Raw genomic sequence first — 24,055 nt, 5'->3', positions numbered from 1 at the left:
GGACTGCAGTAAATTTAATCAAGTGGTATCTCCAATCATAGTTGTTGTGCGTATGTTGTATCTTTACTTGAAAAAACCAGCGCAGCTTCTGGCACTTAGTATGTAGCTACTGGTATAGGAAATGCATGTTTTTCAATTCATAGCAAGAGGAGATGCTGAAGCAGTTTGCATTTACTTGGAATAGATAACAATGTACATTCATGGTCATGCCGCAGACCTGTATCTTACATTCTTTATTATAATACGGTCCAAAGGTGCCTTGATTATCTAAACATTCTTCAGAGCATCAGATCTGTCCACTATTTTACCAATATTATGTTGATTTAGATCTGGAAGAGTAGATGGCAAATACTTTGGGTGATCTGTTAGGACACATGTGCATTATAAGGTGGGAAATAAACCCCCCAAAATTCCAAGACCCTGGAATACTAGTAAAATTTGTGAGCTCCAGTTGTCTGGAAACATATGTGATGCTTTATAGTGTTGCTATGGTAGACCAGAATGTTCTACAGTGTTTCTGGCAAGCTCTGATAGGAGAGTTGAAGAACAGAATCCTTGGCTTCTAAAGTGAGACCATGCCATCTGCAGCAGAGAGCTATTCACTATTTGAAAAGTAGCTCTTGGTATGCTACTGGGCCTTGGTAGGGCCTGAACATTTAACATGGGAAAGGACAGCAAGTGATTGGAGATTTCCATCATGTCCTGGGTATTTTTGGACTTGCCAAATCAGGCTTGATTCAATTCATCATAGCATGGGAATATTACATGTGGGATCTGAGTACATCTGGAAAACACAAATAAGTTTTCAGAATGAATGGTCCAGTTTCTTGTGCACCTATCTCTCTTGCACCAATGCCTCCCCTATGGATTTAGTGATGCTTCCCTATGACCAGATGATCAACAGAGAAAAATCTTGGGTCTTTCTTGTTCATAAATGGGTCAACTTGATATGTGGTTACTTTTGATATGCTGCTGTATTACAACTCCACTCACAGATGCCTCTGAAAGACAGTGGCAGGGGAATGGGGAAATCTTCCCAGTGAGCAGAGCTTAGAACATCAACCTGGCATTCAACTTTATAAGGGGGGGGGGGAGGGGTGCAGTACTTTGAGGTAAGTACATACTTGGATCAATGAGCAGTGGTGAATGATTTAGCTTTTTGGTTAGGGCTTAGGATAAGAACGATTGGAAGCTCAGAGACAAGGAGGTCTAGAGAAGTGTGGATACTTCTAAGGGAGTGTGAGGACCTTTGTGTTCACCTCAATGACCAATTCAAGAAGCATCCTCCATACAGGAAGCCCAGAACAACTGAGTGCATAGGATGATTCATCCAGTGGAAATAAGCCAGCATCTCTCCTTGGTCACTTCCATTCTTGCATTATGGTGCTGTGAACATAGTATTCATGGGGGTGAAAACTGAGTTTGTGCATAGGTCCAAGAGCATGGACATCATCACAAGGCTGATCCCCCTACTGTCACTGCTGAATGACAGAGCTGTCAGCAGCTGAGGCTGATATGGAATCACCTATAAGGAGACCAACCAGCCAACAACCACAGGTTCATTGCATTAGAACTCTTCCATCCTGGAAGGAATACTGAGTCATCCCTACTGGAATTATTACATATTCCAGGTATGTGTTTTCCTTTCTTGCCTTTAGTCCTACTGCCAGAACCACTGGTTCTCAGTCTTTCTGATTTATTCTATCACTTCGGACCAGTGAAGGAAAGTGAAAATGGGCACATGGCCTTGAGATCCACTGGTTCTATTGTGCTTCACACCATTCAGTAGTGACTGGCCTAACAGAACACTGGGAGGGTCTCTTAAATGTGCAGATCAGTTGCTAGCTTGGAGTTGGCACCAGAGAGGTTGATACACTGTCCTTCAAGATAGAATAAAAACATTAAGCTAATGACTGTGATATTTTTCTCATACTTAGACGAGATGGGTCTAAGAACCCAGTGGTTAAGTAGGAATGGCCCTTTTCACCATTACTTTCAGCGACCCACTTGGGGGAATTTGTGCTTCCAGCCCCTGTACCATAGGCTCAGATGGATTAGAGGTCCTGGTCCAAGGGGAGGGATGTTCTTCCAGTGGATGCAATAAAGGGTCTACTGAATCTAAGGTTATGGCTGCTACTTGTTCACTTCGGGTTCCTCATGTAAATAGACCAGTAGGCAAAGAAAGAAATTGCCATATTGACAGGGGTAGTGACCCTGCTTATCTTGAAGACAGTTGCTGCTCCATACCAGGAGCAGGAAAGGTATGTCTGGAAATCCCTGGGTTGTTTTTTGGTGTTTTCATTGCCAAATAATAATTATAAATAGGCAATTGAAGCAGCCATAGTCTGATAAGAGCATGATGGCCAAGGACTTAGATATACTAGAAAGAAAGAGCTGGGTTACCTTGTTAGGTAAACAATGTAACTGGGCACACTGGCTGGGTGAGCAACTTAGACCAGTGAGCTGCCTGAAGATGAGGAGAATCTAGAATGGATTCTAGACATGGAGATGATTAAATATCAATTGCAGCCTTGGAACCAACTGTAGCAGAAGGAGCTATCGCTTCCTGTTGTAAGCTGTTTCTTTAGGAAGTTGTGACCAGTCACCACCTTGAAGAAACATTGACCAGACAGCGTGAACTTAAGAAGCAGTACGACTGGATCTCAGTGGTGCAAGGCCAAGTGGTACCACAGACTGTCAGAGCCTTGCTCACATATCTGGACCTTGCCATTTCAGTAGTGTTCTGCAGGATGACTTTTAACTCTCAGTATCTGCTTGGCACCACAGAGCTTTTTATATTTTATTTTATTTTATTTTATTTTATTTTATTTTATTTTATTTTATTCTATTATTTTATTTTATTTATTTTTACTTTTTTACAATCTTTTTTTTTAATGTGAAATTTATTGTCAAATTGGTTTCCATACAACACCCAGTGCTCATCCCAAAAGGTGCCCTCCTCAATACCCATCACCCACCCTCCCCTCCCTCCCACCCCCCATCAACCCTCAGTTTGTTCTCAGTTTTTAAGAGTCTCTTATGTTTTGGCTCCCTCCCTCTCTAACCTCTTTTTTTTTTTTTTTCCTTCCCCTCCCCCATGGTCTTCTGTTAAAGTTTCTCAGGAGCCACATAAGAGTGAAAACATATGGTATCTGTCTTTCTCTGAATGACTTATTTCACTTAGCATAACCCTCTCCAGTTCCATCCACGTTGCTACAAAAGGCCATATTTCATTCTTTCTCATTGCCACGTAGTACTCCATTGTGTATATAAGCCACAATTTCTTTATCCATTCATCAGTTGATGGACATTTAGGCTCTTTCCATAATTTGGCTATTGTTGAGAGTGCTGCTATAAACATTGGGGTACAAGTGCCCCTATGCATCAGTACTCCTGTATCCCTTGGGTAAATTCCTAGCAGTGCTACTGCTGGGTCATAGGGTAGATCCATTTTTAATTTTCTGAGGAACCTCCACACTGTTTTCCAGAGAGGCTGCACCAGTTTGCATTCCCACCAGCAGTGCAAGAGGGTTCCCGTTTCTCCACGTCCTCGTCAGCATCTATAGTCTCCTGATTTGTTCATCTCAGCCACTCTGGCCAGCGTGAGGTGATATCTGAGTGTGGTTTCGATTTGTATTTCCCTGATGAGGAGCGACGTTGAGCATCTTTTCATGTGCCTATTGGCCATCTGGATGTCTTCTTTAGAGAAGTGTCTATTCATGTTTCCTGCCCATTTCTTCACTGGATTATTTGTTTTTGGGGTGTATTTTATTTTTCAAGTGCAGAAGGCTGCCTGCTTGCCCAGCAAACCAAAGGCCTGGAGAATTAACAGCCCCCACCCTGGGAGCTGCCCTCAGCAATGACAGACAGGAGTTGGTGTATAACAGCTTTGAGACAAGTATTTTGCAGTTTCTTAGCCTTTTTGTGTGGCATAAACTGGCTGCCCACTGTTTCAGGTGGTTCAATATGCACACTTTATAAGCAACTTTCTCTGCCTCACTTCCCTACTTCTCTGTGATTTCTTGTAACTTCTACATAAACTACTTCTGCTCAAATCCTGTGGCAGGGTCTGCCTCTGGGAGAATTCAAGCTAAGAGGGCTTCAGTTACTGTTTCTACCTTGATTTTCCTTTTGCATGGATCTCTTATACCTCTCATTTGGGCTCTTGTGGCTCCGTTTGGACTGTGTCCAGGGGCAACTCATTGGCAGATCCTTCTTAACTGAAGGCAATCCAGTCCATGTCGTCTTTAGGCTCTAGGGCAAGTGGGCAAACATCATCCGGGGATAACTAAGAAGACAAACCTCAAGCAACTAAGGCAGCTTAACCAAAGCCGTGTGGCATTAGTAGTAGAACTGGGAATAGAACGGTTTTCTAAATAAGTTGTGTCTTATCACAGAGAAGAGGGTTGATGAAAGTCTCGCCAGCCTGGGAGCACATATGTTAATCTTCGGCCTTCATCTTGCCAGCAGGAACTTCACATCCCTAAAGAATGTGCCAATGATTTCTGAGTGCTCCAAGCTGGCATTCCAGAATTTTCTCAGAAATCACCTCTCAGGTTCTTTTTCTCCCTCTCAGGCTCCTGAGGTCACTGTCCACCGCCCTGTACAATGTGTTCCTGATGAGAATGCCAATGTCTTTGCCCAGGGCGTTGTCTCGCAATGCTCTGGCTTCCCTGGTTGATGCATACAGCTCAGGAATCTTCCACAACTCTTGGCCAGCCATCGCGATGATGTCCCTGGTCAGCATATCCATGTCTTCCCCAAGGGGCTGTCTCTGAGGCCCTCAGAGCTGCCATTCGCAGGATGCAGGACCGGTCAGACCCAAATACGGAGCACAGAGCCTCTTCCAGGCCTCCGGAGCTGCGTTGTTGGCACCTGGGGTTTTCATCTTCTCTCTCTTGAGAGCATCTCTTCCAGCTTCTGACCCTCGTGCCCGGATTCCCCGACAGCCTTGATCCAACAAAAACAGACACATCCTCCCATGAACAAACAGCAGTTTTCCTGCACAAAGACGCCTCCATCCATTCTTAAAAGGTAAAAATGAAACAAAATCTCTCCAAAGGCAACTAAATACATAGAATAGAAAGTGTACTTTACATACAGACAATACTTTTCATGATCACACAGAGCATTCCAGACACAGCAGTGTCTCAAAAGCCTCTTGATTCTCCAATTATGGTCCCAGTTTCATGTTTACATGCCCAATGGCCCTTTGAATGGGTTTCCTGGAACAAACGAGCTTCCGAAGGTATACCCAAGTCTTCTCTTTACACCCCAAATTCCTTTGAAATGACAGCGCTTGTTCTACAACACCTGCCTCACCCCACACGGGCTTCCTTCATTCCTGTCATGTTTTCAGAGGTCTTAGGACCAAGTTCATGGGACCAGTGGTATCTGCAAAGTCTTCCCTTTAGTGGTGACAGTGGAAAGTCCTGTAGCCTTCCTGGACATACATGAGCACGAATGCTGACCCACCAGAGCCACGGGTCTGGAGCCCTTTTTATTGCACTCACGCCAACTCATAGTCAGTTTTTAAGCTCAGTCTCAGGTTAGCCTCTGGGCCCAGACTACTGACAAATGGTCTTTCTGGCTCCAAGTGCAAGACTGTTGCCTGGTGCCCCTTAGAAAGGAGGGTGAGATTTTGAGAATGGCAGGGCCACTCCTTGGGGGGCCCCGTGGAGGCTGGCTCCGGACAGCTCTCGCCAACCATTCAATGGGAAAACGACCGTCACAAACTCTCCTTCTGCCAGACTTGATGCCCCCTAGAAAGTGGCTGGACCATATGAGGACAGCTAGGTGAAAGTCCTCACTTTCAAAGTGAGTTTGAAAGCCTTTCTGGAGTCCCTCTCTCAATCCAGACCCAGCTGATAGAAGCGAGTCTTGGGAAAGCTGACTCATCCTGCTTTGCTCAACTTTGCTCTGCCTCCTACTCAGTCATAAATTGCTGCACAGGCTGTGCTGGATAAATTGACATTAAGAGTTATTAAAGGAACGAGTCGAGAGTTTAGAAAATATGCATCCACGGCAGGCGTCGGCGGTCTTCTGGAAGAGCCAGGGCAGGGCAGAGTGACTTAGTGAGCCACGGAGCCAGGGCCTCGAAGCTCCAACAGTGGGAAGAAATTCCAGGGCTCCGGGAGGCCCAGCACAGCCCCTCAGGGAGGCAGCCATAAAGGAACCCAGTGATGAATCAATGTAGCCTTGTCTATGATACCGGGTTTTATGGTCTGTGGGTTTATGTAATTATTTGGGTTTTGCACAGAGATTTGTGTATTTAAGCCTTGCCTTAAAAATCATTGTTTTTATTTTTGGCAGTCTGATGGTAATGAATCTTGGTGGGAGCAGGGTCCCTCCTATCTGTGCGTGGGCAGTTGTAACTCCCCGTCTGTGGTGTTCCCCTGGATCTCCCCCACACCAGAAGGGGCTGGTGAAATTGGATCACACCCAGCCTGGTGCTTCTCTTGCACACGATTCTCAAACTCCTGTGTTGCCACCGAAGTGTTTGTGCGTGGTTCGTCTCCCCTACCAGACGGTGAGCTCCCGGTGTAGGTCTGGCCTTCCCACCATGCTGTGGAGACAGTAGGTGCACATCGTTCGCACAAGTGACCGTGGAGCTGCCTCAAGGACCGACTGCCGGCATCGGGAGGTAGACGCTTACCTGTGCCTTGTCATTTCCTGTACAAGGGAGCAGGTAGGTTTGTTAGAATTTAGCGTGAAATTGGCTGAGACCCGTCTGTGACTTAAGCGGACAGGCCGTAGCGCCCCGGTTCTGCAGAAGGCTTACTTGGGTGTTATCCCAGAAAACTGTGGTTGCCAGAAGAGTGACCTCTGGATAGCAGCAGTTAACGTTTAATTACATGTTTGCTGTATGCCGCAGAATGTTCTGCAGGCTGTATGTACATTAACTCATCTAATCCTTACGGCAACTGGTTGAGCTAAGGTCTCTTATTATGCCTGTGTTACGGACGAGGAAACTGCGACACATAATAGGCCTTAAGTACCTAAGCAAGTACTTAAGCTAGCAAGTTATGAAGCTGGGATTTAAACTCAGACATTCTGGCTCCAGGCACTGTGCTCTCAGGCAGGACGCTACGGGACTGTTTAGCAACTTTTGAACACGAACCCCCATCCCCACGCACCACAACCACAACTCCCACAACCTTCCACCCCTCCGCCTACTCTCTCACACATGCACCCATACACCCACTCACCCATCCGTCAAAAATTTAAGTCCCCTTTGGAATAAACAGCTTATATATAATGGCTATGTTTTTAAGAAATCTGTTAAATCTGCTCTGCCCCTATTCCCAAGCCCCCGTTTTGGCTGTCAGGCTTGGTAGAAGAAACCCACAGTGAATAAAACCTCTGTCTGGGATTTTAAAAGCAATAGTGAACACTAGAAATGACGACAGTAATTTGGAGTCCACGGAGTTTATTCTGGAAAAATCAAGATAGGGACTCACCGAAAATTACATGATTTGCGATATGTATTAAAAATTCTCAGTTGCTTTGTTATGTGGCTTTCATATTGGGTAATATTCAGGGAAATTTCCATGTTTTCATTATGTTCCAAATGTTGATTCGTATCTTTATGTTCGATTCCTCCAAAAGCTCTGAAGGAGGTTATTGTCTGTTAGCGTTTAAGAGGGTATCTGCCTCTCCTACTCGTGAAGCTGTCTGAGTGATTTGAATATGTGCTTTTTGATCTAACTGTTATCATCACTAGCTGACTGGTGTGGGAAAAGGGACGGCCTGGATCCAGATCTGGTAACACTGGACGACTACTGACCTCTTTGGGACTCAGTTTCCTCCTCTGTACGGTGAAGGGAATGAATGAGAGGACTTCCAAAATCTGCCTCAGTTCTAATAGCCCATGATTGTGAGTATTTTAAGCCACATTTCTGGATGGCTAACCTTTATGCACATTTTTCTTACATGTGTAACAAAACTTCATCCTTGGCACTGGGTTTTTGGCACAACAGCACCTTCAGACAAGCCTTCTTATCTTGGAAAATAACATTCAGAGAAAGAGGCGATTTAATTTTTTACTTTAGACAAGTTAAAAAATGCTTTTTTTCTCGTTCTCCAAATCATTTTCTCTTCATACCTTTTCCTAACTATTGAGTGGGCAGGGTGTCTGGTCGCCAAATAACCTTTAAACGGAGAGGACCAACTCCTGGCTGCCCCCAGAGGCTCATCACAGCAATCACTTTGTAGATTAGCAGGTCTTTTAACAGGGATAAAATGCTGATTCTGCCTGCTGGTCCGTTGGCAGATGTCCCGGAATTCACTAATGTTGCATTCATATTCTGAATTTGGGTCTTTTGTCCCCCATTACCTCAACACCTTTTTGCTTTTAAAAAAAGAATCCATGTCAGGGAAAGACAAAAACAACTAGGGGTGAAAACAGTAACAGATTAGCGACTCGGAGCAACAAATGAAAATTGTAGTTTCCTGGTGTATAATACGAAAGTTATGTTTACACTATACCCTAGTCTATTATGTGTGCAGTAGCATTATGTCTAAAAAACCCCACAATATACGTACCTTAATTAAAACATACTTTATTGCTAAGAAATGCTAACCATCATCTGAGCTTTCAGTGAGTCATAATCTTTGTGCTGGAGGAGGGTCTTGCCTTGATATTGGTCTGCTGACTGATCAGGGTGTCACAGGTGGCTGTGGCAATTTCTTAAAAGAAGACAACAATGAAGTTTGCCCCATCAATTGACTCTTCCTTTCGCCTGAACACTTTGCAGCTGTTGTGGGGTTATTTATTGGCCTCATATCAACATTGTTATGTTTTAGGGTATAAGAAGGCCTGAGGAGATGGAGAGAAATGGAGGAGTGGCTTGTTGGTGAAGCAGTCAGAACATACACAACATTTATCAGTTAAGTTTGCCATCTTATATGGAGGTAGGTCGTGGCGCCCCAAAATAATTACCGTAGTAGCATCGATGATCACCGATCTTGATCACAGGAAACACAGCTCACCATAACAAATGTAATGACAATGTATCGTGAGAATTACCAAAATGTGACACAGAGACAGGAAGTGAGCAAATGCTGTCGGACAAATGGCACCGATAGACTTTCTCGAGGCAGGGTTGTCACGAACGTTTGATTTATAAAAAACTCCTCTGTGAAGCGCAATACAGTGGAGCACAATAAAACAAGGTATGCCTGGAATATGTGCCAACATCTGTTGAAGACTCTGTGGTTCCAGCTCCTGCCATACTCTCATCTGGAAGTCTGTGACGCGTGCATGCAGTGAGCACAATTTGTACTTGAACAAGTGGTTAATCTGAAAGGTGACTGGCACCAACCATTTCCTGATGCAATCTAACTAGCAGCTCTCTTTCAAGGACAGCACACCCGGTGTTTGTCCATAAAACAAAGTTTGCTCGGATACAGTTGGCCACGGACATCTAGCTCTGTCCAGTTGCAGATGGAGGCGGGACCTTCATTCAGTGCTGCTGTCCTCATGGGGCACTTATTGTACTGGGCACTTGCACAGTTCTGTGGCCTGCAAGACGCACGAAGCCACCAGATGGTCAGTCAGCATGGCCATTGGGAAGCGTGGGAAATTATGGGATAGGTTTACAAAAACGTATGTGGGAAGAAGAGGTTGAGCTGTCTTGCAGCGGGGAACGTAGGAAGTAGGCTGACTGCTCTTGCATTGTCATTTACTCCGTGGTTACGTGGCAACAACTATTTATTTTTGCTAAGCACTCCTGCTAGCAAAAATCTTAAAAAATGGCAGTCTGTGTTTAATGGAAAACGAAGTAATGAAATTCTGCTTCTTAAGTAAGTTGATGGTGAATGTATAACTTGCCCTAAAATGTTTGGCAATATTCCCCACCCACCACCAGGCCCACCGTGATATTACTGACCATGTGAAAACCAGAAGATACAAACCTCATGAAGAAGCATCAGCATCTGCTTCACAAAGGAGTCGTTATTTTAAGAAGACCATGCTTAAGGATGACAATTTAATACCCGCAGTGGCAGAAGGTGCTTTGACACATCACTCCGGCAATGATGACTTTTCGTTTAGATCAAAAAATGGTTGTTCTAGGTTAATTTTGCTCATTTTGAATCCCCAATTTTTTTGCTCATATATGAAAAGACATTTGCTAATGTCTTCATGTCATTACCAGAGGAACTTCATCGATAGTGAAGGCTGATTTGTGTTAATGGCACGAGAGTCTTCCAATAGAAGCCATTTAATTCCAACAATGTTTGCGTTTTTTCCAAACGCTTCATAGGATCAAAATGAAGCTTGCAGCAGTTCGTTCTGTTGAAGGGAACATTATTGTAAATGCTATTATAAATTCAGAAATAAAGTTAACGTTAGAGATAAAATTTTGATTTTTACGATGGTGGGACCAAGTATTGTAAAAACAATGCTTTTTAGTAAGTTAGGAAGCTTAAGGAACATAAATGTACTTGTGGTTGATTGTGATGCACATATAATTTATAATTCTGTCCAACCAAGCTGCAATATTTTACTGATCAAAACAGAAACTGTAATTGTCAAAATTTACAAATATTTACACATTATCACAGTTGTTATAACAGAGTGACAAAATTTTTGTGATGAAGTATTTTTTTGTATTTATCAAAACATAATGAATTTGATGAATACAAAGCATATTTTAGATGGTAGAACATGCTTTCTCTCCTTGCTGCCAACTATGAGCTGTAGTTTAGGTACGCACGTGCCTTTGAAGAAGGACTTTGTAAATCAACGTAGGGCATTGAACTTTCTATAAAAGATTCTGACAAATTTTGGTTGTATTTTGTTCAAAATCAGTTGGGATTTTTTTTTTTTTTAATTAGTACATTCAAAGGAGGAAACGTCAAAACTTCAGATTTGAAGCTTTTGGTGAATTTTAATAATTGAGAAAAGAGCTTGTGAAGAGGAAAGCATTAAAATTATCTCTATAAAAGGCAAGGGAAAAGCAGAACAAGTTAAACAATATTAGAACAAACTAAATTTAAAATTTAATTTTGAATTATTATAATTGCACCTTAGAGTACATTAAATTGCAGGAAGAATTTCTTGATAGAACTTTTACTTTATTAAAAACTTATATTCTGTATTGGAACGGAATGAATTTAGAAGGTCTGATGTTGGAACACCTTCATTTGGCAAAACCTTGAAAATAATAATAGAGACGATGCATTTGGGGGCATTTTGTCTTGTAGCAATAATTGTTAAAAAATAGAGGCAAAAGGCAATTCTTTTAAAAATACTTGGGCTACAGTATTTATACCTTTCAAGATAAAGAACATTAGAGAATGGATGAAGTGCTCTGCCTATCTTAAAGTGGGGTGCTAGTGGAAGTGCTGAGCAAGGGGGAGTCAAATCCATGCCCTTTGTGTGTGTCTCTTTGTGTGAGGACATATGCTAGCCCTCTACGGCACTGACTGGTTATTCCAGGCGATGACACCGTACTGTGGGCTCAGTGTTTGGCCTCTGCTTTTAGCAAGTTTGGTACCCAGGGTTTGTGGTAGCCAGGTAAGACTTGTGGAAAGGAACACTGTGTTATGTAGCTTCTATGGAGCAAGCCCTGGGGCAGCTGACTGACATGCAGAGAATTGGCACTCTTTTTCACCTTTCTAGAATGTCCTCTGCCACGATGTCTCTGGAAGACATGTGCATGGGCCATAAACATCTTCATGCCCTATAATCACTCTGTAAGATCCATCCACACATCTCTACCCCAGACTTGTCACCAATTCTCCAAGTCTCTGAGCAAGCAACCACACCACTAGCCATTGCTTATGAATCATTGTAGATTTGTCTCCCAGGCCATTTCTCCTTCCACAGGAAGTGGATGACCAGATGTTCCACTTGAAGTTTGCCTCCCAGGATCATTTCCTTCACCACTGCCTTTCAGGACCATCCCTGAGTGTGAAGTAGTAAGGTAGGCATCCACTTCTGGCTGGTGCCAGCATATCACACTGATTCATCTGTAGACAAGGTCTGTGCTTTACCTTCTTCTGATAACTGGACATAGTAAACTCACTCAGAGGCCATGGGAGTGGGTTCAGGAAGAGGTGGTAAAGCAGGGGGAACAGGAGCCACGGGAACTAGAGCCAGCTGTTGGTAGTTTGCCTGAACTCTCCAGACCTGCGTGGTCTTGCTCTCATGTATGCCACTTCCAATGTGTAATGGAATGTTGCCATGCATGTCCAATTTGGTAGTTTGGCGGGTTCAATTCATGATGGATACTCAATACATGATGAACAGTCGGCTTGCACAGTCAACTTGGTATCCTTTGGTGATGTGTAAAGCCTCTACCAGAGGCCAGGAGCCAGCCACGCTCTGCTTTTAAGAATGGAGCATAGTTGTCAGCTGAGGAGTGCACTGAGGTTTGCCAGCCACGCTGATGGGCTCCATTAACACTTTCTTCCTTTGGGTCTGTTGATAATGAGAGCTAAGTGGCAGGGACAGCTTGCACCACAGCCTGAACGCACTGAAGAACCCTGTCTTATTTTCTGCTCCACTCAAAACTAGAAGCCTATGAGATCTTTGGTAAGTGAACTATAGCAGCACATACCTCAGGATGGTATATATTACTTCAAAGGCAAAAGAGGGCCACCAAGTACCATGTTTCTTTCTTTGTGGTACACGATACAAGGGGAAGTGACTTGGTTCTCACTTTAAAGGGAAATCCCCACACACTCCACTCTACTCTGCTGAATCCCTGGAAACTTCAGTATTGCAGGTCCACATAAACTTTCATGAGGACTGTCTCCAACCTCTGGCATGTGGGTGCCTTAATTAGACATAAAGGGTGTTTGATATGACCTGCTCAGAAGACCAATTAGCAAATTATCATCAGTATAATGGATCAGCATGATGTTTTATGAGCTATTGAGATTATCATGACCCCTCCAAACTACATACATGCATGCATATTAGATAGGTGACAGATAGATAGACAGATAGATAATGGATAGATAGATAGATAGATAGAGTCTTGGGATTAAGGGGTGGGCTAAAGGTAAGTATTGGCCCTGACAGCAAAGATACAAAGTGGACCTAAGATGTGTTTGTCATCACCTCATCTGAAGTTTGCCATAATGTATAGTAATTCTTCATGACCCATCTGACCTTTGCTGTAGCCAAAAGTGTGAGTACTTAGGGATGTGGTAAGAATCACCACCCCTTTGTCTCTCACATCTTTGATGGTAACACTGGCCTTTGTCATCCCCTGGAGATGCTTTGCTTCTGCTTTACTCTCTTGAATGAGAGAGAATCTTAGGGGGGAGAGGATAATTCCTGGGGTTTCTACTTGGTTCTTCCTACCAAAACAGCCTTCACTTCACAGATTAGGAAGCTAGTGGACAGCTTTTGCTACTTTCTCTGTGTACCTATGTCCATTGTACAGTACATCTTGAGTTAGAGATACAGCTGCCAAATGGGTCCACCATTCCCTTGGCCCTACTGTTGGGTGGGTTCAACTCCTTCTAACTCTGACCTCTATAAGGCCCTACTCGAACTGGTGGTCCACAGTGGAATTTTGGGTTTCTGTATGGTCAGTGGATGTGTAGCTGGGAAACCTGAATGAGGCTTATGGATTGTACCAATATCAGTTTCTTGACTTTGATACTGTGAAGTTGTGTAATATGTTAACAATGGGCAAGGGGGGAGGGTATTTGGAACTTCCCTGTACATTTCTCTGTACCTCCTGTGAATCGACAATTATTTCAAAGCAAAAATTTTTAAATATAGTTGTAGTTGCTTGCTTTGCTGGGCCATTGAGAGGATCAGAGTAAAAGGCATCTAGTGCAATGTTTAGCACAGGGAGGGGTTTTAATCTATTATATCCAGACAGACACAAACATATATACATACCTGCATTTATGACATTCCTAGTCTCCTATGAGTGAAATATGGGCATTGAGTTGTTTATCTATCAAATATAATATGTATGCCTCACTTTGTACTCTTATTTCCCTGTTGGCCCAGGGCAACAGGGCCAACGATAGCCTTGGTCCCCAACCAAAGGTGCTATCCGGTCCCCACCCCACAGAACCTGGAACATGTACATTACGGTGAGGCAGTGGTGAGGCACCACCTCAGTGGTGGTAGAAGGCAGTGATGGTGGTGTTTAACAATGGAAAGAGCAGAACTGAGGAACAGAGGGGTCTGACATGAGGATGCTGGGAAGACTCAGGGGGGTGACTGGAGACTTCACCTTTGATTACATGTCAAAGAGCTGTGGCTCTGGCCCACCATGGACAGGTGTGCCATGAAAGATGAGACTGATGTTCATCTTGCTACTAATGCTTGTTTAAGAACCTGGGCACGATGTCTAAGTACATAACTAAAGTTGATCTTGACGTCATTACCTGATTCATTATAGTGATTTTCTGGTTGTTTTTATGGATCATTGTAAAACTAGTTTTGAATGAAATATGTATCCTTACTTTTTCCATCTTAATTTTTCAGAATGCGTGCATCCTTCAGTTGCTAAGTAACATGCCTATAAAGTGTTATCACAGAGGTTCTATCTGAATAATTTCTGTAATCACTTAGGAGATTGCTTTAATAGTATATCATCCTAAATGGTAAGAAATGACTAATTCTAGGCTGTTTGGAGAAAACTGACTGAAGTATTTCCTCAAAGGCAGGAGGTTCATCAGCCAAGGAGCATAAGACGGAGCACATGGTATACGCCTCGCTCACTGCGCCTCCCCGTCACAAGTTTATCACTGGGTTTCGTGCCTCCAGATGGAGCACATGCTCACCAGGAACTTTCTAAAGTTCCAAAGAGCCAAAGGATCCAAAAAGAAAGATTTTTAAAAAGAAGTATTTTGCTCTAGTGGATTGAAAAATCGCTTTTATCACAACCATAAATGAAACATGATTCAGAAGGAAGGCAGTATTGCTCCAGTTCTCTCAGGGCAGAAACACAAGCAGAGCTGAAGCATGGAAGTCTCATAACCATCCTGATCAAGGGGAACGCTTGACGAGAGACCCATCAGTGTGGCTGCAGGAGGTCTCCTGTGTTATGTCATCTTCTGCTTTTTACACAAGGGTGCTGGAACAGGTGGCCAGGAGCTCAGAAACATGCTCGTCTGACCTGGGGACCAACAAGACAGAATTTGTGATTCTGAACCCCCAAATACAGGCCAGGTTTGTGTGGTTCCCAGGGGCAGATTCTACCCCAGTCCTGACCGTCTTCCAGAAGCCACAGTCCAGGGCTGTGTGTATGAGCACCACAGCACACATTCAGGTGTCCCCTACTTTGAAGAAATTGTGTTCCTTAACATTTCCTTCCCTTCTGTTGACTGATTTCCCTCCTCTATCACCAGACGTTTAGAAAGACTGGTGCTGCTCACACTGGCTATGCTGTCTGGCCCCACATTTTCTCTTCTTCTCATTGCAATCTACATCCTTGCTCTCCTCCCCAAGTAATCACCAAACTGCTCTTCCCGAGGTCTATTGTGACTTCCTAAATGCCAGATCCTTGTCCTATTTTCGGCCGTCCACCTGAAGGACATCCCTGCTGTGTTGGACGTGGGACACTGTCTCCCCCTTGCAGCTTGCTCCTCCAAAGGCCTTAGTCCCTGGCTCCTCTCTCTTGGTCTGTCTGTCATCCCATGTCCTCATCCTCCTGTTCCTCTCCCCATTTCTTCTTGGTCCCCTTCGATGACCCTCCTCTTTCCGCCCTGTGACTGTTGGCATCCTAGAGGATTAACCTTTTAGCAATTCGTTCTTTTACTCCTTCCACCTGTCCCCAAATCCAGAGCCATCTTGTGCATCCTACTTGGTGCCAGGCGCTAAGCTAGTGCAGGAAATACAGAGATGAATGAGATCCAGTCTTCAACCTCACCGTGCACACTAAAGTCTAGAGGGAGCAACAGTATGTACTGTGGTATAAGTTTGGACCAGAAGAGGTGGGGGAAAAATCAATTCTGCGTGATGGGAAGGAACATGTAGTATAATACACTGGAGTATTTACCATGTTGCCTAATCGTTAGATGTGAAGGTCTGTCAGGACTAAGCCAGGGCTTTCCAGAAGAAAGTGTGTGTGTGTGTGTGTGTGTGTGTGTGTGTGTGTGTGTGTGTGATGTTACATGCATGTGCGCCTGGAAGCCTCGAGCAGTTGAGGAGCTGTTCCACTCTAAGAAGGGGACCTTATTTTACTCAGGAAGTGCTTCAAATGTAACTTACTGGAAGATTAGCTGGGGGAGGCTAGCTTTGCCCCAACTTGCAGATGAGTCAGTAATTATTCGTATTCCCCCTTTGAACTCTATACTCCAAATTATTTTTGTGTTTCCAAGGGTGATTTCAAAAATACTTAACAAAGACACCAACACAGATCAATCTGGATGAGTGACTGAGCATGATTCCAGAAGTGCTTTTTTGTGCCATAAGGGAAATCCTTTAGATCATGGCAGGGGGGGGGGGGCGGTGTGTGAGTACGTGTGTGCATGTGTGTGTATGTGTGTGTGCATGCATGTGTAGGGTGTCTGGAGGGAGAGGCTGAGCAGCTGAGTTAGAAAGGAAGGGGACAGAACAATTTCACAACTATCTGAAGGTACTTCAGTATGTTAATATCCTGTATGGTCATACAGAGGCAATCTTGCCTTCCTCCTGAGACTGAAAATTCTCTAAGAACAGATTACACAATCTTATTTTAAGGTCAGCTGACTAGCAACCTTAATTTTCCCTTTGACATGTAACCCAACATATTCACAAGTTCTGGGAATAGGATGTAGACGTTATTAGGGGGTGTGCATTATTTTGCCTACTATATGCACCTATGAGACAAACAAAACAAAACAAAACACACAACGCTCCTAACAGTGTGAATGGCTAGTTAAAATTTGGGAGACATTACCTGAAAAATACTATAAAGTAAATATTATCTATTTGGAAGATTCTCTTATATGACTTGAAAGTAATCTGATAGATGCTCACCTTGATGATCAAGACAAAAAAGTTTGAATGAAGTTGTTCTATGAAGAAGAGGTTAGAAAAAGCAGTATCTTAAAAAGTATGTGTATAAGTAATGCACTTAATATTTTAAACAGGGGCGCCTGAGTGGCGCAGTCGGTTAAGCGGCCGACTTCAGCCAGGTCATGATCTCGTGGCTCATGAGTTCGAGCCCAGCGTCGGGCTCTGTGCTGACAGCTCGGAGCCTGGAGCCTGTTTCCGATTCTGTGTCTCCCTCTCTCTCTGCCCCTCCCCCGTTCAAGCTCTGTCTCTCTCTGTCCCCAAAAAAATAAATAAACGTTAAAAAAAATTAAAAAAAAATATTTTAAACAGACATTTGACTATTTTTGCTATATCCTTAAAAGTTATGTGCTTGAGTTGGCCAAAACACTTTTTAAAGATATTTTTCTTAGAAAGCAAGATCGTCTGATATTGTGGTCACCTTATATTTGAGCATACAGGATACACATTTCTTTATTAAAGATTTAATATAGCCTCAAAATAAAAATTTAAATGGTTAGGAAAGTAGATGGTAAAAAATAAAGGTGTGTGTGTCCTGACCGACCCCAGTCCTACCCTCCAGAACTAACTACTATGAATAGTTTCTTGAATATCTTTCCAGAAAAGCTCTGCCTTTAGGCCTACATGATCCAGCTCTTATAATACTCTTCCCTTGCTCTCTATGCTCCAGCCACTCGGCCTGCTTTTTGTTTTTCCAAAACATCTGGATCATCCCCGAAGCCCCAGGACCTTTGCGCTTTCCATTTATCTTCTTGGAATGTCTTCTCTCATATCTCTGCATGCCCAGCTGTATCTCGTCTTCCAGAGACCAGCTCAAAATCCCTTCCTCAGTGGAGCTTTTCCTGTCCTCATGTACCCTGCTACCACACAATACGGTTTCTCTTGGTCAGTTTGGGTGGTCATAATAAAAATACTATAGACTGAGTGACTTAATATTTTCCTACTCTTCTGGAGGCTGCAAAGTCCAAGATTAAGGTGCTGACCAACTCAGTTCCCCCAGCGAAGTCTCTTTTCCTGGCTTGTAGAACTTTTCATTGTGTCCTGGCCACCTGGCTGGGGGTGGGAGGGTGGAGGAGAAAAAGAAAAGCAGGCACTCTGGGGACTCTTCTTATAATCCCATCGTGAAGGTTCCACCTCATGACTCATTTAAACCTATCACTTTCCAGGCGCACCTGGGTTGCTAGGTTGGTTGAGCATCCAACTTCAGCTCAGGTCATAATCTTACATGATCTCATGGGTTCGAGCCCCACATCAGGCTCTGTGCTGACAGCTGGGAGCCTGGACCCTGCTTTGGATTCTGTGTCTCCCTCTCTCTCTGCCCCTTTCCCCCACTCGCACTCTGTCTCTCCCTCTCAAAAAGTAAAAAAATAAACATCAAAATAATTTAAACCTATAATTTTCCAAAGCCCCCTCCTCCACATACCATCTGCTGGGGATTAAGATGTCAACATAGGAATTTTGGAGAGGCACAATTCAGTTCATAGCACCATGCTGGTTTTCAGAGCACACAGAACGCTACTAGCTGAACTTAGCATCTCGTGTTTTGCTGTTCATGGCGCAAGCCCATCTAACGAACACAAAGCTCCCCCTGAGGACCGTGTCAGTCTTTCTCGATGCTTCCCTCTTTTGAGCCTCCATGAGATGTCCCACAATAGTGCCAGCTTTGAGAAGAAACTAGTGACAGATTTTACTGACGTGTTTGCCAACAAGATTATTTCAGAATCTCTTGACTACTCATAGACTTTGTCTTGCTTTCTCCACAAAAGAATAAAAGGAATTCTGATAAGCACAAGTAGGTGTCGAGAGCTCCTGATTTTGGAGGCACTAAAGCACAGCACTGCTCCTCAGAGCTGTGTTAAACTCCACAGAGTGAAGGCCTTTGCGTGGCTGACATCCTAAGACACTGCTCACCTGCCCAACCACGTGAAAAATGAGTGTTGAGGACTTTTTCCTTGATTGGAAATGCACATGATAATGAAGAGACAGAGGCTCAGAGAGGGTAAGTGACCTATTCAAGGTCTCACCGCCTGTCACAGAAGGAGCTGGGCTTAGCATCCAGGTCTGGTCCCCCATGGAGAGCTTCTTCAGGACAGACTCACTGTCTCTTCTCCCTTTACTCAAACAGCCAGCCAACCTCCATTCAGATGCAGTTCCAAGCAATTGGCATCAGAGGCCACCCCTTGACTCCAAAAGGAAGTGGGACAGAAAAAATTCCAGATGGTTCCCCAGGGTATACATCCACCTGCCACTGAGTTGCTGGTTGGAGGCAAGCCTGTGTTTGGGGCTTGTGACCAGGTCCCAAGGGACCTTGTTCCCTTGGGTAGCTGTGGACACGAGGTTATGTTAAGAAAAGCTGATCATAATGAAGGGGAAAGGAGTGACTTGAACTAGGCTGGTCAAGCCAGCTGATGGGTGGGGCCCACTGGGAATTCAGGATCTTGCACCTGAGATGCCAAATGAAGCATGAGGCCCTCTCTCAGGGTCTGCCTCAGTGAATTTTCACCATGTCCGCTGAAAACACAGACACGCACAACTAATGTATTCATTAGAAAACAAGCCTTTGTAAATTCGCAAGTAAACAAGTGGCAGGCAGCTTGCATTCCGTTATCAGTTTGTTTTTAGGAGAATAAAACCCGCAAAACGAGCAACAGACATCTTTCTCCTGAGCGTTCTTCTCAGCTCAAGTGCACAGTGAGAAAGGAATGGAGGGTGAACGTAATCCAAAGCTTCCGGAATGCCTCTCAGCCCTGGGACGGCAGCCTAAGTGCCTTAAGATAAACAAGGACTAGGTTTTGAAAAGCCTCCAGTGGCCCTTTGCCGTTAGGTACAGTCACACGAAATTCCCGAGACCTCTGGCAGGTTCTATTGTGCCCACACCAGAAAAACCAGAGCAGTTCCAAGTCTGGAGTGAACTGAGCACTGAGGTGACCCTTGTCCTCTGCACATCTGAGGAGGCTGACCCCAGTGCTGCTGGAGCCTCTGATGCAAGTCTGATATAACACTCTGCTGACTGCTGATTGTACCCCACACCCATCTCCTTTCCGCCTAGGATTTCCACTCTCACCCCGTTGTGAACAATGGGGTGAAAATGTCAACAGAGGTGGTGGGGAGCGTGCTAGTCCCTTTATGGTCTGACATAATTACCCCCCCCCCCCCACCTCCCAGGGGCGTGCTACATACAACATTTATTTATTCCTCACACTTCTAGAGGCTGTGAAGTCCAAGTTCACAGAGCTGCCAGATTCAGCGTCTGGTGAGAATGCACTTCCTGTGTCTGTCTTCTGGCTGGGTCCTCACATGGCCGAAGGGGTGAGAGAACGCTGTGGGGTCTTTTTATAAGGGCGCTAATCCCATTAGGGCTCCACCCTCATGACCTCTCCAAGGCCCCACCTCCAAATACTATCACATCAGGGATTAGGTTTCAACATAGGAAACGTGTTGAAACACGCATTCAATCTATTGCACAAAGGGGCACAGAAGGAAGCATAAGGGAAGTGAGTGGGTTTTGGGGAGGGGAGCGAATGAAAAGGGCTTTGGCACATGGTGTGGGTTGCTTGTTGAGTTAGGTTGCATAATTCACCCCAATACTTTGCTTTTCCTTGTACCCACACTCTGTGCCTGGTGCCCTTGCGGCTCCTCCCACTAATATATTTCATCATCTCTGACTTTGGGTTTGGCCCATTGACTAGCTTCGGATAATAGAATGGGGCAGAAGTGAAGTGACAATGTCCCCGTTCCCAGCCTCAACCTTAGGAGGCTCTGCGTGACTCCGCTTGCGTTTCCTCCTCAGCATTGCCATGAGAAGAATTTTCCTCAGTGGCCTGTTGGTCCTAGGAGGAGAGGCATGTGGGGCACAGCCTGGATCAATCCAGGTGTGGCAGAGATCCAGTTATGTGAGCACATTCAGCGGAGATCATCAGAACTATCGGGTGGGTCAGCTAACCTCCAAACACACGAGAAACAGCAAAATATTGCTGTTTTAAGCCCCTGAGTTTTAGAGGAGGGCTCGGCAACCAAAAAGAACGAAATCTTGCCATTTGCAACGATGTGGATGGAACTAGAGTGTATTACGCTAAGGGAAATAAGTCAGTCAGAGAAAGACAAATATCACATGACTTCACTCATATGTGGAATTTAAGATCCAAAACAGATGAACATAAAGGAAGGGAGGCAAAAATAATAGAAAAACAGGGAGGGAGACAAATCAAGAGACCCTTAGATACAGAGAACAAACTGAGGGTTGCTGGAGGGGTGTTGGGTGAGGGGAATGGGCTAAAGGGGTGAGGGGTATTAAGGAGGACACTTGTTGGGATGAGCCCTAGGTGTTATGTATAAGTGATGAATCACTAAATTCTATTCCTGAGATCTTTATTATGCTATATGTTAACTAACTTGGATGTAATTTAAAAAAATAATTTTAAAAAAGTGAACTAATATACCTACCTAACAACTACAATCCCTTTCTTCTTTGGTGTTGTAGAGTCCCGATTTTGTTAAAGATTATAATGTGCCATTATTGGTTTAAGGCAATCATGTCACTTCTGTTACTGTTTGCTAGATAACTTTCCTTCCCAGGCTTCCTTGCAGCTGGTGGTGACCAAGGTGACCTAGTTCTGGCCAAGGAGACATAAAGGGAAATCTTACTTTGGGGGAAGATTTTCCTCCTGATAAAAACAAAGCTCTTTTCTGTCTATCCCTTTCTTTCCTATTTGGGTGCTGGTATGGCTGTGTGATATCTGGAACTGTGGAAGCCATCTTGTCACCATGAAGTCACATGTTCAAGGATGAGAGGTCCACACACTGCAGATGCCCAAACAGGGTGAGAAAAGCCTGGGCTTTTGACTGCATTGTTAAGCTTCAGAACAAACCCTGGGACCATCTACCTCCAGCCTCTCACCAAGAAAACAGTGATCGTCATTATGGTTCAAACCACTGTCGGCCAGGTCTTCTGCAATGGCAGCCCAGTGCATTGTTGGGTGGTAAGGGTACGGTGAAGGTGTTGGAGAGGGGTGTGGGTGACAAATTACGGAGGTGTGTGTCATAGTGCTGTGAGAAGCACACTGAGAATTGAAGAACTTTTCCTAATTAGCTGTGTAACCTTGAGTAACTCACTCACCCCTCGGGGCTGCAATTTCCTCTCTGGAGAGAAGGCATTTAACTAGATGATCTCTAAGGTTTTCACAGCTCGAACACTGACTCTGAACATACTGTCAAGTCTCTGAGTACCACAGCTGGGCAAATATTCACAGAGGATTTTGGAGAATTATTAATTATGCCCAAAGAAAAGGCCAGGGATAGTTGTTCTATAGCAAATGCTTAGCTCTGGGCTTGTAAATAATGAGTTTCTTCTTTGTTTCTGAGCTCGTGTCCAATGTAGGTCTTACCTGCTCTAGGGGACTTTCATCAAATGCTCATTAGATGCCTTGTTTATAAAAAATGATTTGCATGCAAGGAGCAAATGCTTCCTTTTCAGGAGCAGGTGTTGTGGCATGAGGAGAAACATGCTGGCTAATGCCTTGTCATCCAAATTCACAGAAATTTCTGGTATCCTGGGCAGGTTTGACACCATTCTGGGAAGAGAACTAAGAGACACATCTTCTGAATAAATTAGTCTATTTATTCAGTTTCTAGTTCTGTAGGGTAGAGCTTTGGCAGGATCCCAGAGAAGCATCAGCTGGGGAAAAAAATCACTTTATTTTCTGCTTTAGCCAACAGCATTTTCCTGCCCGGACTCTGCAAAAACGGACTTGCTTAGCTTTGCAGCCTCCTCCAGCTGCCACTGTTTCTCTGTGGCCTTCTGCTAACACATGCCCCCGGCTCGGTCAGATTTCTTCAGCTCTCGTATTTCCCCCCCCAAAACGATTTTTCTTTAATCTGTCCCTGATTTTCTCTGCAGTAATATACACAAGCTTACCTTTTCCCCCGTTTCCTTCCCACTTCCCTTATCTCCCTTGCTCGCCCTCTCCTCTTTTCTCCACCTACTGCCACGTTCTGAAAGGTTTCTTTGACTTTTGTGAAGTGATGTCCCTAAAATCTCATCAGAACTCTGGGTGTCATGATTATCTGATATCATCAAGCAGACGTGTTTTGCCAGCTACTATTTGCTCTGCAGAGAGAATTGCACACTTATGGTCTTGCTCTGTTGGGCAGAGCAGTGAAGACCAGCTGAGCACGTGGATGTCATTCATTTACATACACATTTTACAAACCTTTATTGAAGATGACCATGGAATTCGAAAGCACTGAGCTAAGGACTATAAGGAGAAACAAATTACTTTCTGCACGAACATGTCCTGTCTGGAGCTTCCAAAGAGGGGGAGCAGGTGAGGATTTTGAAAGGAAAAATTTTGCCTTCTAGCGACACATACCTTAGGAGATACCAAGATTAAATGTATTTTATCACAACTGATTCGACCCAGCTGACGTGGACCCCAAACCAACCCCCTATTGGACCCAACTAAAGATTCTTTCCCGAACAATGAACAGTTGGATCTGTTTGAACCCACCAGATAAAGACCTGTAGATTGATTTCCGAGGTACTGTTTTTCAACCTTTAATCACCGTGAACCCCTCTTTCCAGGTGACACAACCTGACTTTCCTCCCTCAGCTATTCAGCGAATTTCTTCACTCGCGTGTGTTTCCTTGCCAGGCAAGTCAATAAGCTTGGCTTTGTGGATTTTATTTATTTTATAACTCTGGTCGTCCTCATTTTATTTGTTTTCAGAGCATAGGCTGTAGGGGAGCCAACTAATGTTTAACATCTGGCAGCAGCACAGAAGAAATTCTGAACGTTAAAAACGACTAAAAGAAAAACAACCTAGCCCAACCAAAAAACAAGCCAATAACAGCCACAGTAACATCATAACAGCAGATCTCACTCGGGAGACAAGGCCCTGCTAGGAAATGAGACCCACGATAACTTCCCAGCTCAGGTCATTTCTGACCAGGAGCTGGTTTCAACTGGATGAAGCCAATTTCAACAGCTGTCTGATCCAGATCTGAATATTGTTTTCCATGTTGGTGTGGCTTCTTTGTTCTGTTTAACGTTCCAAGTTTAGCAGGCTGGTAAGGAACAA

The 24,055-nt window shown here is 44.2% G+C and overlaps 2 long non-coding RNA genes across 4 annotated transcripts in view; both read left to right on the top strand.

The window, feature by feature from the left end:
- Positions 1–16,408, top strand: part of LOC147584835 (uncharacterized) — a 32,640-nt gene extending 16,232 nt beyond the window's left edge. For 2 of the 3 annotated variants that reach the window (XR_015253735.1, XR_015253734.1), the window contains 3 exons: positions 7,724–7,876; positions 11,834–11,930; positions 14,643–16,408. This is a non-coding gene — a long non-coding RNA (uncharacterized LOC147584835). The remainder of the gene's footprint in view (positions 1–7,723; positions 7,877–11,833; positions 11,931–14,642) is intronic. The other variant, XR_015253733.1, reaches the window with a different exon arrangement.
- A 4,876-nt stretch (positions 16,409–21,284) lies between these two features.
- On the top strand, positions 21,285–23,660 carry LOC147584834 (uncharacterized). Its single transcript, XR_015253731.1, has 2 exons — positions 21,285–21,957; positions 23,129–23,660. It is a non-coding gene; the product is annotated as an uncharacterized LOC147584834 (long non-coding RNA).
- Positions 23,661–24,055: the final 395 nt, after the last annotated feature.

This window comes from Puma concolor, chromosome A1 (assembly GCF_028749965.1).
Source record: "Puma concolor isolate L17-30 chromosome A1, mPumCon1.1.hap2, whole genome shotgun sequence".
Lineage (NCBI taxonomy): Eukaryota > Metazoa > Chordata > Mammalia > Carnivora > Felidae > Puma > Puma concolor.
The sequence above is the reverse complement of the archived record's forward strand: the minus strand, read 5'-3'. Positions and strand labels throughout refer to the sequence as shown.